The sequence below is a fragment of the Capra hircus genome, chromosome 6 (assembly GCF_001704415.2).
Source record: "Capra hircus breed San Clemente chromosome 6, ASM170441v1, whole genome shotgun sequence".
Lineage (NCBI taxonomy): Eukaryota > Metazoa > Chordata > Mammalia > Artiodactyla > Bovidae > Capra > Capra hircus.
The window spans coordinates 35,537,214-35,555,011 of NC_030813.1; positions in this window are offsets into that span (position 1 = coordinate 35,537,214).

The following is a 17,798-nucleotide window of genomic DNA, read 5'->3' on the forward strand; positions in this document are numbered from 1 at the left end:
CTAATGTGTTCATATGTAGAGAACAGTCTTACGGTTGCCGGGGGGAGGGTAGGATTGGGAGTCTGGGGTTATCAGATACAAACTAGTACATATAGAATGGATAAATGATATCCTACTGTATAGCACAGGGAGCTGTATTCAGTATCCCGGGATAAACCATAATGGAAAAGAACACACACACACACACCTGAATCACGTTGCTGTACAGCAGAAACTAACACATTGTAAATCAACTATATACTTCAATAAATAAATAAAAACAAAAACTGAGTTCTATAGAATAGTGAAGTATAAGATAATTTTGATGATGTCCTCTTGGGATATTCATAAGGCATATTAGCACATTAACCTAGCATTTTCTTTAAAAAAAAAAAAAAAGTTTTTCCTTCTAGGAAATACCTTTTAAACATCTCTGGGAACTACCAAAGAATTGCCGTAAGATCTCTAGATTTATGAAAATTTCCTGGATGCCTTTGAATTCTGCTAAACATATGAATTCCAGGATATATCTCTAGAAAAGTTTATTTCCTTCTTTTTCTTTTTTTGAATTAGGGAAGATCTGTTAACTGCACATGGGTACTGAATAAATTTTCATGTCAAAAGACCTATACAAATCAATCTTTTGATGTTTTAATTATTCAGGAGAAAAACTAGCACAGTCCCTTTAAAAAGTCACCAGTAGAAGATATAATTTTAAGAAACTATTCTAGAAGTGCTAGGCAGCTTATATGCAATCATGAGTAACTTGATGTATATTAGGCATTGGCAAGGAAGCAAGTTAGGATGAATATAATGATTATAAGCCTGATCACCACAGAAACTTTCCTTTTTGCATAATTGGAAACAGACTATAGAGAGTGTTAAACTGCTGTAGTCAAACTGGAAAAAAGTGGTAAGTCTCTTGTTTTATTAGATACATTAATGAAGACACCACGTGGAAAATTAGATCTTTTTGTACAAGAAGCCTTCTATTCTAACACTAATATGTGCCTAGAAAATACCATGGGAAGATATATACCAGTAGTGGTTATTTTGAACAAAGCACTTAGAAAGTAGTGCAAGGCACATAAGCCTTGTCAGGAATCTTGTCTCATAGCCACTGCTGAGACAACTTCCTGACAAGTGGCCTGATGGTTAGCTTGCTCTCAGGTTTATTTTGCAGACCTCATGCCCCCAGATCTGAGTTATTTAGCCTCATATGCTCCATGCACTTTAGCAAAACAGGTCAGGATGGGCTTTGGCCACAATTGGCAGTACAACAATCGAATATGTGGTTTGACATTCCAAGTCAGATCTCTTTCCAAAGCTCCCCACCAGCATGAGATATTGATATTCCCTATGCTGGCTCATCCAGTGGGTAACCATTGGATCAGCACTCATGGCACGCATGCACAGACACACACACACACTTCAAGGGCAACCATAAGTGCCTCCCAGATCCATACTGAGGAAGAAAAACACACTTTCGAACTGAAAACGTGAAGACTCCTTGTCTACTGCATGACTTTTTATCTGGCATGAATTCATCCTACTGGGTTCTGTCTTGGGAAAGAGTACAACCAGGCTGGTATCTCCCTGTTTGCTCTGTCCCTGGAATTTAAATTGGAGATACTTTGTTTAATTACTATATGTCAAACATAGATGTGATTGATCAATAGTAACTTGATTTATTCTCAAAACAGCTCTAAGTTCCATTCCTGTCCTCACTTTATATATGAGCAAACAGGAGTACCTGCAGGCTAAGTAACATTCTCATAGCCACAGAGCTGGGAAATGGCCAAAGCAGAAGTCCAATCAATATGGGGCCAATGCCAAACCATTTCTCAGAGTGAGGACACACAAGTAAGTCAGTATCTCACTGAAGTCCAGAGAATGGGGTAGTAGCCTTGCTTTTCTACATATAATTATTACTATATTTCTAGTCTTCTTCAGGTGTCTATGTCTAAAATAAGTGATACTCATACATAAGGACATTTATTTCTAATTCTAGGAGAAATTAGAGAGCTCCTAATACCCTGATCAATCTTTCCTTATAACTAAATTATGCATGTCATTAAAACTAAGCTATTTACTTTCAGTAGAAGAGAAAAATATCAACATAGTAACAGTAGATTATAGTAAGGCAGGCTTTTTCACCTTCCTATTGCATCATGGGTACTTAGCTTCTATCAAATGGCTAAAGTATAAATAAAATGTTTTCAATTATACATATTTATTAATGGATGAGTTTATAAATGAACAAATGAAAGTACATGAATTAACATATTTTCAAATTATATAAGCCTTGATTTTCTAAGTGTATTTTGTGATATAGTAATACTATATTTTATTCTTTGAGTAAGCTAACTTTCAAAAATCAAAATGCAATAGAATAGCTATAACACCAAATCTATAAATTTTATTTTAGCTTCAATGTCTCCCATTTAATTATCTAAGATTTTCTTTTATGTTTCTTTTCTACTGCCTTTGATTATTTTAAATCCAGTGGCACAGATGGCATATTGGAAGCAGTTAAAAAACATTCCTTCAAAAAGTCCAGTTTGAGTCCAGGTTTTGCTGATAGAATATACTTCTAAAATCAGATAGGATTGCATAGGGGATTTTGAAAGTTGATCCTGCAAATACAGTTAATATTCTTGAGTAGCTCTTCTTATGAGCCTTATGAAAATGTATCCTCAGATTCCCTTAAAGGTCAGTGACCAGAAATCCCCACTGTTTCTATAGCAACACAGCAAGATATGGTGCCTTGGAAATGTGCTGCATTTTAATTAGGTTCCTCTAGGGTTTCCTAACTGCCTTTTGCAGGTGAACTAAATACCAGGTTGCTTTATGTCTTGCAGGGAGATGAAAGCTAGACCATCTGTAAATGTCAAAGCAAAGCTGGGCTCCAGTAAAGTCAAATCTAAACAAATACAGTGGCAAGTCTATGTGTTTATCTTAGAAAAGAATACAATATTCTTTACCAAAAATAATCAGGAGTGCTTGCTTAATTAGCTTGGGAGCAGCAGTGGTGAGGATCCTGGATTCTAAAACTAGACTACGTAGGTTTAACTCCCAGTTATGTTATTTACTACCTGTGTTACTTTGCCCAAGTTATGTAAGCTCTTGATGTTTCTGTTTTCTTGTCTGTAAAACTGCAGAAGACAGTAATAGTACCTCAAAGCAGTGTTGTGTGGATTACATGAGTTAATAGAAGCAGAATGCTTAGGACTATGACTTACCTATGATAAGTGATCAATGAATCGTGATGCTATTCATAGTAGTACTACAAGTGGTGGTGGTGGTAGTAGTAGGGGACACTATATTTTTAAAGGTAAATAAGAAATAAATATTTTAAATGTTTAGATATATTCCTAATGTACATCCTAATATAAAAGTTATAATAGCCAATGCAATCTTGAAAAAGAATAAAGCTGGAGGCACCATACTCCATGACTGTAAAATTATAGCAGTCAGAACAATATGGTACTGGTATAAAAACAGATAGCTCAATGAAATATAATAGAGATCCCTAAAATAAATCTCTGCATATAAGGTCAGTTAATCTACAACAAAGAAGCCGGGAATATACAATGGTGAAAGGACAGTCTCTTCAATTAATGATGTTGGAAAAACTGGACACAGGCAGAAGAACGAAACTGGACTACCATCTTACACTATACACCAAAACTAACTCAAAACGGTTGAAAGACTTGAATGCGAGACCTGAAACCATAAAAGTCCTAGGATAAAAAGCATGAGCAATAAGGCCTTGACATCAGTCTTGGCAATTATATTTTGGATTCAAAAGAAAATAATAAAAGTAATAAAAGCAAGAAAAAAAGAGAAACAAGTGGGACCATATCAAAATAAAAAGCTGCAAGCAAAGGAAATCATCAACTAAATGAAAAAGCAATCTACTGAACTGCAGAAAACATTTGCAAATCATATATCTGTTAAGAGGTTAATATGGTCCAAAATATACAAAGACACACAGAGCTCAATAGCAAATAATTCTAATAAAACATCGGCAGGAAATCTGAACAGTCATTTTTCCAAAGAAGACATAAAGATGGCCAACATGGTTATGAAAAGGTGAATCATCACTAATCATCAGGGAAATGTACATCAAAATCGTCAGGATATCACCTCACACTTGGAATGGCTATTGTCAAAAAGACAAGAGGTTGAGACCTCCCTGGTGGTCCAGTGGTTCGCAATTCACCTTGCAATGCAGAGGACACAGGTTTGATCCTGGTCAGGGAACTAAGATCCTAAATGCTGCAAAGCAACCAAGCCTGTGTGCCATAACTAAAGATCTATGCACTGCAGTGAAGATCCTGTATGTTGCAACTAAGACCCAACAAAACCAAATAAATAAAATAAGGAGTATTAAAACATAAGTTCTCATCACAACAAAAAAAATATGGTGGTAATGGAGACATTACTTTGCCAACAAAGGTCCATCTAGTCAAGGCTATGGTTTTTCCAGTGGTCATGTATGGACGCGAGAGTTGGACTGTGAAGAAAGCTGAGTGCCAAAGAATTGATCCTTTTGAACTGTGGTGTTGGAGAAGAGTCTTGAGAGTCCCTTGGACTGCAGGGAGATCCAACCAGTCCATTCTGAAGGAGGTCAGCCCTGGGATTTCTTTGGAAGGAATGATGCTAAAGCTGAAACTCCAGTACTTTGGCCACCTCATGCAAAGAGTTGACTCATTGGAAAAGACTCTGATGCTGGGAGGGATTGGGGGCAGGAGGAGAAGGGGATTACAGAGGATGAGATGGCTAGGTGGCATCACCGACTCGATGGAAGTGAGTCTGAGTGAACTCCAGGAGATGGTGATGGACAGGGAGGCCTGGCGTGCTACGATTCATGGGGTCGCAAAGAGTTGGACACGACTGAGCGACTGAACTGAACTAAATGGATGTTAAGACTTATTATGATCATTTCACAACATATACAAATATTTATCCTTATATTGTACACCTGAAAATAATGTAATGCTATGTGTCAATTATATCTCAATGAATAACACAGTGATCAAGATTAGGATGATGGAAGAGTCATGGCTGGACATACACAGAGCCACTCTGGAGACTTGAGCAGAGACTGTTTACTAAGAGTTAAGGGAGGATTTTAATGGTGGAATAACCAGTATGGATATTTGTAGACTATCACTTAGCTTCAAAGAAAGTTGAGAAATCATAACTTACTAAGAGATAAATATGTACCAAATCCAAACACTGTATTCATGGAACACATCTATCTTTAGACACAGCTGTACTCATCAAGTCATACATCTTCACATTCAAGTGATATGTTTTTTATATGTATATGTTTAGTCATATACTCAGTAATTTTGGTTCTGGTCACAAGAAGAAAAAAGACAAGTATATGTATGTACGTGTGTGTGTGTGTGTGTGTGTGTGTGTGTGTGTATGTGTATATATATATATATATATATATATATATATATATATATATATATATATATATATATATATATATATATATATAGGCTTCCCTGATATCTCAGTTGGTTGGTAAAGGACCACCTTGAAATGTAGGAGACTCCAGTTCAATTTCTGGGCAGAAAAGATCTGCTGGAGAAGTGATAGCCTACCCACTCCAGTATTCTTGGGCTCCCCTTGTGGCTCAGCTGGTAAAGAATCTGCCCACAATGCAGGAGACCTGAGTTTGATCCCTGGGTGGGAAGATCCCCTGGAGAAGGGAAAAGCTACCTACTCCAGTATTCTGGCCTGGAGAATTCCATGGACTGTATAGTCCGTGGGGTCACAAAGAGTTGGACACGACTGAGCAACTTTCACTTCACTTCTTGATATATATATGGTCTAAAATAGATTTTGTACTAACCACAAGGTGAAAGGAGATAAACAGGCGATTGAATTTCCATTCATTTCACAAATCTCATTCATTTCCCATTATCTTGCCCAATACTACTCTCATTTTTTACCCCAAAGGAGGCAACATTTTATACAAAATTTACACAAAATGCAACAGAAATGCCAATAGTCACAAAGGAAAATATTGTTTCCTCTTTGGTGAGTCCCTAGGATCACTGCCGAAAAAAGCAAGTGAGCTGGTAAGATGCTTGCCAGGATCCTGTGCTACATGAACTATCTGAAACAGATTATTCTGGGAACTAAGTTACAGTGGCAGAAAATTATCATCCAATACTACAGTTTTGACAGTGATCAGTTCTTGGGGTAAAAATAACCAAAGACTAAATCCAGATAGATGAACGTCTAGCATACATTATTTGTCATATAAGGCCTCACCCAGATCTTTATGGCAATGATCACGGCAAGTCTTGAGAAGCTGCTAAGCACTTGGAGTTCTGCAGGACAGACTCCTGCTGTTGAAAATGGGCTGCCATGTTGAATGATGAGATATCTGGCACACCTTCTTGGCATGCTTCCCCAGCAATCAGCTGTGAGCACGCCTAGCAACCTGTACTAAGCTTGTAGCTAGGCCATTTGCCAGAGAATGGTGAGCGAAAGGGTAAAACTAAGACAAAAAACCTTTTTCACCATTTTCTTCATGTCCTCTAAACCAAAAATAGAAGCATGATTTAAAACATTTGTATATTATATATTGTTAATAACTGATACTGAGTTCTGGATATGACAGCAATGTTTGGAGATAAAATATTGTTTAACATTGGTGTCATTCTGAAAAAGATTCTAGTCCAACTCAAAGCTATGTCAGTCATGTTTAAGAACAGCTCTGCAAATCAATATTAAGGAGTTTTGCTCTCACTGTTTTGTCACTGTCCTATGTAGTTCCAGGACATCAGACACAGCTTTTAGTCATTGTTTTCATGCCAACAATTCCTGGATGCACTAGGAACCGGTTGCTCAAAGTAATTCTTTTTGGAGTAACAACAATTTCCACAGATGAGTCACCTTCCTATAGATGATAATTCATATTGATAGTCTGTAATTAACTTGAATTTTTAAAGCAATTTCTTTACAGATAAACCTTTCCATCCCTATTGCCACATACACCCATCACTAGCTTAAAACAAATCTTGTAGTCTTGCATATTTAAATGTGGAATGCATTCAGTATGAAGTTGTTCACATTTTAATCTTTACCACTTAATATCTGTATAATGTTTCTGATTTCTGAATGCATTTTTTGTTCTTATCTAATCTACATAAGAAATATTCAGACCTGATTTACAGTAATAATGAACAAACAAAAAAACCCCTGTGGACTATAAAATAAATCTGAAATGTTTTAAAATGTGAGACCTCATTTATAGAGAGTGGAGAAAAATGTCTTGAGAATATAGTATGGAACAATACATTTAAACCCTAGAAATCTAAGTTTCTTAATAACCAAAATCTGAATGGAAACACAAAGACTGTATAATTTTCAATGTCTTCAGGAAGAAGATACTTTGTTATTGCTGTTGTTTCTGATTATTTTCATTGTTATAATTTTGCAGAGAGGCAGAAGAACCATTTTTCTTCTATTTTATGTCTAGTAGAAACGTATGACCAAACAGCTCTTTTAAAAACATAACACAGTCAAATGGAACCCTTCTAAATCATAACTCCCCATAGTCAAGGACATTCATAATCAGGTTCTTTCTTAAGAAAGAAGTAAGTCCCAGACCATCTGCTAAGGATGGGTGACTGGGCAAATTGCACTGACTTCCTCTTTAATGCAGGCCCACATTATGTCCAGAATAGATGGAGATGGATGTTTTGATTTGCCACTTCTTCTAGGTTCCTAGAAGCTCTAAGCAGAAGTTCCAATTGCTGTCCACCCAGCAATAAAATTAAAAGCATTTCTTTCCCTTAAGGAAAAGACCCGATGGAGTGGTTGGTACAAACTGTGAAGGTACCTCACAACATTTAGTTAAGAGAAGGCTTGGATGCTTTGTAGTACAGAACATATTGGGAAAAAAGATATTCTGAAACTTACTCATCTGTGGGAAGAAGGAAATACTGGGAAAAACTTTAGATATACAGAAAATAGGGGGAAAAAATTCCCAAAATGGTAACCCACTAACGGTCCAGAAAGAAATGGCCAGGGGCATGTGGGTGAGATGTGGCTCTAGGGACAGAGGAACCAGTACTCTTCATCCAGGCATGGCCAGGGGCATGTGGGTGAGATGGGGCTCTAGGGACAGAGGAACCAGTACTCTTCATCCAGGCATGGCCAGGGGCATGTGGGTGAGATGGGGCTCTAGGGACAGAGGAACCAGTACTCTTCATCCAGGCATGGCCAGGGGCATGTGGGTGAGATGGGGCTCTAGGGACAGAGGAACCAGTACTCTTCATCCAGGCATGGCCAGGGGCATGTGGGTGAGATGGGGCTCTAGGACACAGTACTGGGACAGAAGAACCAGTACTCTTCACCCAGGCAGCATCAGGGAATCCTGACAGCAGAGGCACGTGATTTCCATCAAAGCCAGGGGTTCCCACTGAGATTCTGGAGTCCCCTATGAGTTGGCAAGACCAAGGTCAGGCTGCAGACCAAAAAGGTGAGTACTGAAGAGAATAAAAATTAACCACTTAAAATGCCGTATCACTCTATCCACTGGATAGCCCAAAATGTCTACTTTAACTCATGGCATTTGGCAAAATAATCAAGTTTTTACTGTAATCTTGACACTTTGAGAAATTTAGAATTTTAAAGAAAGATTATGCTGAGAATTTTGTTCTAAACCAAGTGATTTCATACATATCTTGGGCAGAGGTGAAACAAAAATATAGAAAAGGTATATTTTCATGTATTGGGGCCTCACAATCTCTGAGATACAACATTCACTTCGTAGAAGTTCACTGTTTTGTTTTCTTTCAGGGAAAAAAAAAATTGAAGCCTCCTAACATATGAATTCCGAGAATATGATTGATTGACATTGTGCTTTAGGAAAATCCTCAAAGCACACATTTGTAAAAGGTCAAATTTCCTAGGTGGATTCTTGACTGAATTTATGTTGCCTGTGGTTATCTAGTTAAGTTTTCTTTTTGGTGGATGCTTTCATTCTGTTAAGTTCAGACAGAAGCTGAGAGTGGGACTGCTATTGTGAACTTCCCCCCAAGCAAAGCAAGAATAATTCAAGACAGTCTAGATTGTGAAAAGGTAGAAAGAAAAACAAAAGGAGTGAGGCAAAGTCAAGATTTAGGATCTAACACAAACGTAGGAAGACTAAACGACCTTAGCAGTTCTGTATATCAGAGTCTAGAAAACAAATTTGTGTCCACAGCTCCTACAGAAGAGTGATCCTACTTTTCCTCCCCAGTCAACCCTTCCCAGGGGTAAACTAACAGAAAAAAGCTGCCTGATAGCCTAGAACTTTCTGAGCATCAGAACATTACTTTATAATTGCCCAGTGCCTTCATTTTATAAATAAGCAAACACCTAAGACTGTATGGTCTTGTCATCTTGGCTAGATTAAAATAGACTTTCACCCAATAACACTTAATTGCTGCAAAAACTATTCCAAGCAAAATTCACCTGAACTCTTGGCAATATTCTGGTATATGTCTCTAGAAGGGATAAAAGTTATTAACAGTAAAATCCAACATACCCTGGAAGCATAATAATGCTTCCAATCCTTGAAAGTTCTCGTATACTGCAGACTTAGGATTCATTATCTTCTTTCTTCAAACCACTATATCCACTCTTAACCTAATAACTTCTTTATTGCTTGTTGGGAAATGAATATATAATTCTTCAGTAATTAAGTATAATAAATTTACATACAAGTGTCCAAGAAAATAAAACACAAAATTCAATGTCTAAATTTTAAGCACAAAAAATAGGAACTTAGTATTTCAGAATGACCCATATACCCACACAAATATAATTTAATAAAGTTCCTTACTGAACACGTTCTTGAACTTTCATAGTACAGTTTCAGGTAGAAACTTGCTCAGAGTAAATATTTGAATGAATAACTCAATCTATTAGACGTCATTTCTAAATATCAAGTGTCTTTCACTGGATGTATTAAGAGTAAGATGGAAAGAAACCCATTTGTACAATTGCTAAAAATAAACTTATGACTAAAACTTGTTACACAATTCAGTGTATGTGTGCATGCTCAGCTGCTGCAGTCGTGTCTGACTCTTTGCAAACCTATGGACCATAACCCACCAGGCTCCTCATTCCGTGGAATTCTCCAGGCAAGAATACTGGAGTGGGTTGCCATTTCCTCCTCCAGGGGGTCTTCCTGATCCAGGGATCAAACCTGCATCCCCTGTGACTCCGGTCACCTTTACCAGTGTGGCTACCAAAGTGGCTCTTTACCACTGAGCCACCAGGGAATCCCTTCAGGTGTATAATTAATATAAGTATAGCATAGATAACATCTTTTAAGTGCCTACCATCAAGTAAGCGACATTTTTTTTGAGATGATAATTCTGTGTTCTTTAAACAATCAAGTTGACTTCATCCTTTTTTTTTTTAGTTTTTTATTTTTTAAATTTTAAAATCTTTAATTCTTACATGCATTCCCAAACATCCTTTAAATAAACTCTAAATCATTGAAAACAAAGGAGGGAGTGCCAGTCTTTAGGGAATATGCTACTGGATATGCCCAATATGCTACTGGAGAAGAGTGGAGAAATAGCTCTAGAAAGAATGAAGAGGCTGAGCCAAAGTGAAAACAATACCCAACTATGTATGTGACCAGTGATGGAAGTAAAGTCTGATGCTGTAAAGAACAATATTACAATATTGCACAGGAACCTGGAATGTTAGGTCTATGATCAAGGTAAATTGGAAGAGGTCAAACAGGAGATGGCAAGAGTGAACATCAACATTTTATGAATCAGAGAACTAAAATGGACCGGAATGGGAGAATTTAATTCAGATGACCATTATGTCTACTACTGTAAGAATCCCTTAGAAGAAATGGTGCAGCCCTCATCGTCAACAAAAGAGTCCAAAATGCAGTACTTGTATGCAATCTCAAAAATGACAGAAACGTCTCTGTTCATTTCCAAGGCAAACCATTCAATATCACAGTAATCCAAGTCTATGCCCCAAACACTAATGCCAAAGAAGCTGAAGTTCAATGGCTCTATGAAGACCTACAAGACCTTCTAGAACTAAAACAAACAAACAAAAAAAAGACATCCTTTTCATCACAGCAGACTGAGATGCAAAAGTAGGAAGTCAAGAGATACCTGGAGTAACAGGCAAGTTTGGCCTTGGAATACAGAATGAAGCAGGGCAAAGGCTAACAGTTTTGTCAAGAGAATGTACCAGTTATAGCAAACACCCTCTTCCAAACACAAGAGACTACTCTACACATGGATACCACCAGATGGCCAATACCAAAATCATATTGATTATATTCTTTGCAGCCTAAGATACAGAAGCTCTGTATAGTCAGCAAAAAGATCAGGAACTGACTATGGCTCAGATCATAAACTCCTCATTGCCAAATTCAGACTTAAGGTGAAGAAAGTAGGGAAAACCACTAGACCACTGAGATACAATCTCAATCAAATCCCTTAAGATTACACAGTGGAAGTGACAAATAGATTCAAGGCATTAGATTTGATCGACAGAGTGCTTGCAGAACTATGGACGGAGGTTCGTAGCATTGTACAAGAGGCAATGATCAAAACCATCCCCAAGAAGAAGCAATGCAAAAAGTCAGAATGTTTGTCTAAGGAGGCATTACAAATAGCTGACAAAAGAAGAGAAGTGAAAGACAAAGGAGAAAAGGAAAGATATATCCATCTGAATGCAGGGTTCCAAAGACAAGTAAGGAGAGATAAGAAAGCCTTCCTAAGTGATCAATGCAAAGAAATAGAGGAAAACAATAGAATGAGAAAGATTAGAGATCTCTTCAAGAAAATTAGAGATACCAAGGGAACATTTCATGCAAAGATGGGCACAATAAACGACAGAAATGGTATGGACCTAACAGAAGCAGAAGATATTAAGAAGAAGTGGTAAGGATACAGAAGAACTATACAAAAAAGATCTTAATAACCTAGATAACCACGATTGTGTGATCACTCCATACAGCCAGACATCATGGAGTGTGAAGTCAAGTGGGCCTTAGGAAGCATCACTATGAACAAAGGTAGTGGAGGTGATGGAATTCCAGCCAAGCCATTTCAGATCCTAAAAGATGATGTTGTAAAAGTGCTGCACTCAATATGCCAGCAAATTTGGAAAACCCAGCAGTGGCCCCAGGACTGGAAAAGGTCAGTTTTCATTCCATACCAAAGAAAGGCAATGCCAAAGAATGCTCAAACTACCTCACAATTATACTCATCTTAGACACTAGCAAAGCAATGCTCAAAATTCTCCAAGCCAGGCTTCAACAGTACATGAACCAAGAACTTCCAGATATATAAGCTGGATTTAGTAAAGGTCGAGGAACCAGAGATCAAATTGTCAACATCCATTGGATCATAGGAAAAGCAAGAGAATTCCAGAAAAAATCTAGTCTGCTTCATTGACTATGCTAAAGCCTTTGACTATATGAGTGATGAGTGAAAGTTGCTCAGTCGTGTCCAACTGTTTGTGACCCCATGTACTATACAGTCCATGAAATTCTCCAGGCCAGAATACTGGAGTGGGTAGCCTTTTCCCTCTCCAGGGGATCTTCTCAACCCAGGGATCAAACCCAGTCTCCCACGTCGCAGGCAGATTCTTTACCAGCTGAGCCACAAGGGACGCCCCTTTGACTGTGCAGATCACAACAAACTGTGGAAAATTCTTAAAGAGATGGGAATACCAGACCATCTTACCTGCCTCCTGAGAAACACCTATATGTAGGTCAAGAAGCAACAGTTAGAATTAGACATGGAACAATGGACTGGTTCCAAATTGGGAAAGGAGTACTTCAAGGCTATATACTGTTACCCTGTTTATTTAACTTATATGCAGAGTATATCATCTGAAATGCTGGGCTGGATGTAGCACAGGTTGGAATCAAGTTTGCCAGGAGAAATATCAATAACCTCGGATATGCAGATGACACTACCCTTATGGCAGAAAGCGAAAAGGAACTAAAAAGAGCCTCTTAATGAACGTGGAAGAGGAGAGTGGAAAAGCTGTTAAAACGCAACATTCAAAAAAAGAAGATCATGGAATCTGATCCCATAACTTCATGGCAAATAGATGAGGAAACAATGGAAACAATGACAGACTTTATTTTGGGGGCTCCAAAATTACTGTAGATGGTGACTGCAGCCATGAAATTAAAAGACGCTTACTCCTTGGAAGAAAAGCTATGACCAACCTAGACAGCATATTAAAATGCAGAAACATTACTTTCCTGACAAAGGTCCATATAATCAAAGCTACGGTTTTTCCAGTAGTCATGCAGGGATGTGAGAGTTGGACCATAAAGAAAGCTGAGCACTGAAGAATTGATGCTTTTGAACTGTGGTGTTGGAGAAGAGTCGAACTTCTCTTGGACAACAAGGAGATCAAGCCAGTTCATCCTAAAGGAAATCAATCCTGAATATTCATTGCAAGGACTGATGCTGAAGCTCCGATACTTTAGCCACCTGATGTGAAGAACTGACTCATTGGAAAAGATCCTGATAAAGATTGAAGGCAGGAGAAGAAGGGGACAACAGAGGATGAGATGGTTGGATGGCATCACCAACTTGATGGACATGAGTTTGAGCAAGTTCTGGGAGTTGGTGGTGGACAGGGAAGTCTGGCACGTTGCAGTCCATAGTGTTGCAAAGAGTTGGACATGACTGAGCAACTGAACTGAACTGAATCTTTAGGGAAAGAAAAACCTCAGTCATCTCAGGACACAATCAGCTTTAAAAAAAGACAGTGCTTTTTTGGGAGTATGTTTGACATTTTCCACATATTTCAAGAAGGTCCTATACTGATCTAAATTTGTAGCAGATGGAGAAGCAGCAGGTGTGAACTCAGCAAATACACCAGAGACGAGATTCCAAACTAGGCCAGCTACTTCAGGCCTTTCACATTCGGGGTTAGGGAATGGATATACTTCAGAAAAAAACACAAAACTGTGTGTGTATGTGTAATGTATTAAAAATTATGAGAGTGTTTTTCTATATGACATGCCATAGATCTAAATCCTAAAACAGGGTAAAAACAAGGGAAAACAAAGGTAAGAGACACAAAAGCATAAAGAAGAAAGGTATCTCTGTCTATTGTACAACTAACTCAATATTTATTGTGTTTTAGCCATAGCAATATGCTTCTCTAAAGGCAAATTCTTATTTAACTTGTTTTTCCAGTTTCTTTGAAATTATTTTTAAATAAAAACATACTGACGTTTAAAATCAGAATCTGTCAGTTTAAAGTTATAGCTCAACCACTGTCTAGCTATGTGACCCTAGGAAATAGCTTTGTATCTCTGAAAATTAGATGTAAATTAGAAATAATGGTATTTAGTATACTTCATTAAAAAGATTAACTGAACTCTAATTAAATCACTCGTTATTACATATAGTATTTCTTCATTTCTTCTCTTCAATGTTGTAAGAAAAAGTCAAGTTTTTAGGAGTAAGGTGTAACAGAATTAAAATGATATAAAATATTATTTGAATAAATATACAATCTAATAAATATACATTTGGGATTAAATGCAGTAATTCTTTATTCTACTATGAGGAATACTATAAAAAGAGAAGAAAAAAAAAAAACAAATTAGCAAACGAGATCTTGACCCATAAAAATTTAGGACAAAATAAACCAAAGGAAAAACATCTGAAATAAAATGTTCAAGTTTATTAATAAAGAAATAACTTTTCCTGTTTATGTTTGACAGAAAACAACAAAATTCTGTAAAGCAATTATCCTTCAATTAAAAAATAAATATATTTTTTAAAAAGAAATAACTTCTTGTATTTTGGAGATTTGAAAATTCCAAAAAGGCTTTTGACTTAGTAAAAATTTACATAAGCAAAGAAACTTAAATTACAAATGAAAATCTACTTATTTACTTATACAAACCTAACTTATATAGAGAAAAAAAGAAAATAATAGAAAAACTTATTAAAAATATATCTGGAATAGACTCCACACTAACCAAATACATTATGCATTTTGTACTCGGACTATAATAAAGCTCAGAATGTTTTGCACACTTGAACTTCTCAATATTATGCTTCTGAATATGTATAATACAAATGGAGTAAGGAAATTATATCTCTGAACTTAATCCACTAAAGGAAAGCATTTAAAATTTTATATTGTAAATGCTGTATTTCAGAATATACAAAAAGGGGACAAAATATCAACCTTGACTTCCTTGCTCCTGGTTCTCTGACAATGTCTATATCTTTCCTCTTGGAGGTGATTTAAGAGGGTCATGACAAGGACAAAAGGCACATACCGCACTGAGTAAATGTCAGTAGTAAAAGTTTTGAAGACATACCATGAAGTATGCTTCATGGTGCATGTGTGAGTGCAAAGTCTTTTCAGTCGTGTTCAACTCCTTGTGACTCTATGGACCACAGTCCGCCAGGCTCCTCTGTCTGTGAGACTCTCCAGGCAGGAACACTGGAGTGGGTTGCCGTGCCCTCCTCATGGTAGCAGTACCCAAAGAGGAGCTTAATTGGTGAGTGAACCAGAAGGTTCACGTTTCCTTAACATGGTGCCAGTGGTGACTTTTAGGAATCACCCTTAAATAATATGCAAAATTTTGCACATTATGTAAAATTTAATGTCCATATGTCTATACATCTTTCTTTGGCTAAAAACATTTACAGCCTTCGTCCATTTCTAAACTGGGTATGACTCAGAAGAGGTTAAATAAACTGAAGAATAATACTCTATAATTACTAGACATCTCAAACTCACTAAAATCTTATTTCCATCAAATTTATTCCAGGAAAGACTAGTTTCTATTGAGGTAAATAGACATTAAAAAATGTGATAGATAAACTTCTCTACAGCAGTACTTTTCAGAGTCATTAAAATTTTAGCATTTTATCTAATATTTTCAACTTATCAATCTTATTTTTTTCACTTCTATGAGTGTAACATTATAGGCAGTGTTTCCAAAACTCTGAAACTTCCTGTGGAAGCATTTCCAGTTCCACTGTTCTAAGGAAAACACTTGGGGGAATGATGATTTAAGAGCTCACTTCCTGACCAGATATTCAGCGATAGATAATCAAGTGAGGATGTTAGAATTTAATATAAATCAACCAATTTTAGTCAGTTACATGGGCTTCACCACTCTCTAGGGAGTAATAACAAGAGTTACGCACAACTGGGTAAGTTTTCTGGTAGGTCTCAACTGGATGAATAATTTCACATATTCTTTAATCATGTGGGCAAATTATCTTCAAAAAATATAATGCCTGGCTCTGTTGCCCCAGCATCCTTACTACTTCCTCTCTAGCTAGTCAGCAGGTATATTGAAAAAACAAACACACACATAAGAACCATAAATGACTGGGAAGAAAGGGAAAAAAGAGAGAATGTCTTAGCTAAAGCTCATGGAATTATAGTCACTGGTGAAATTCTGTAAAATGTATAAAGTAAAACGAAGAACAATGTTTTATTTGTATGACTACCAGGCTTTGAAATAGAATTCATTATAAACCTACATCAAAACAAACAGATAAAAACCAAAGAGAAAGAAAGAATCAAACATTCCCACAATTAAACGAGCATAGGAAAATCCCATGGGCTGAGGAGCCTGGAAGGCTGCAGTCCATGGGGTCGCTAAGAGTCGGACACGACTAAGGGACTTCACTTTCACTTTTCACTTTCATGCTTTGGAGAAGGCAATGGCAACCCACTCCTGTGTTCTTGCCTGGAGAATCCCAGGGACAGGGGAGCCTGGTGGGCTGCCGTCTATGGGGTCGCACAGAGTCGGACACGACTGAAGTGACTTAGCAGCAGCAGTGAATCTAGTTGTCATACTTCCTAAGCCTCATTCTTTGTATCTGCTTCTCCTGTTGCAGAGACCATATGGATTGATGTTCCTTATGAGTGAATCAGAAACACATTTCCACAAGAATCACAGCTGTGACCTAAAGAAAGAAAATAATGCTGTGGGTCATCCTTTCTCTTCCTATCTACTTTATCAGCTGTTCAATTATCTCCACTGTCTCCATTTAAGCTGACAACTGGTATTTTTCTTTCATTCCCTCTGTTCACACTACTGTTTCATAGCTTCTGGGTTCTCCTCTAGGTGCACCATCTTGGCTTTCCCTGCAGCTGTTCTTCATTAGCTTCCCAGAGAGGTATATCTTCACTCAACAATATTGATGGAGTATCCACGATGAGCATGAGATGGAATATATGCATTTGGGAAGATTTGTTTCACAATTGAGAGATGCTGATAATCACACAAGGGAACAAAGGACAAAAATAGCTGCTACTTTATCTGCCAAGAATAAACTGAATTTTTGATAAGTGGCTTTTGTGTGTGTGTAGTAAATGAGAAAGGGGATCACTTATTTGATTCCTCATTAGGGAATGACATTCTGATATTACCAAAAGGTTGTTTTGGATGCTTATATTACTTATTTGTAAAATGGCAAGAAGTTGCACATTTTAAAAAGAATTACAAATATTTTTAGAGAATCTGTGTTACTAAAAAAAGCTCTGTTAGGTCTGTAACATTATTTAAAATGCTGAGATAATTTTTATTACACTGTGTCCTTTAACAACCACCCTTTACACTGCTGTCATGAGAATACTGAATTATCAAAAAATTAAGGTGGTGTACTGAGCGCTAGAAATATGCTCTCTAGGAACATAGTTATCCAAAAGTACAATAATGGAATTTTTTTAATTAATCAATTTTGACTATTACCTTCTGCATATTTAGATTAAGGACTTTTTTCCAACAATATTCAGAG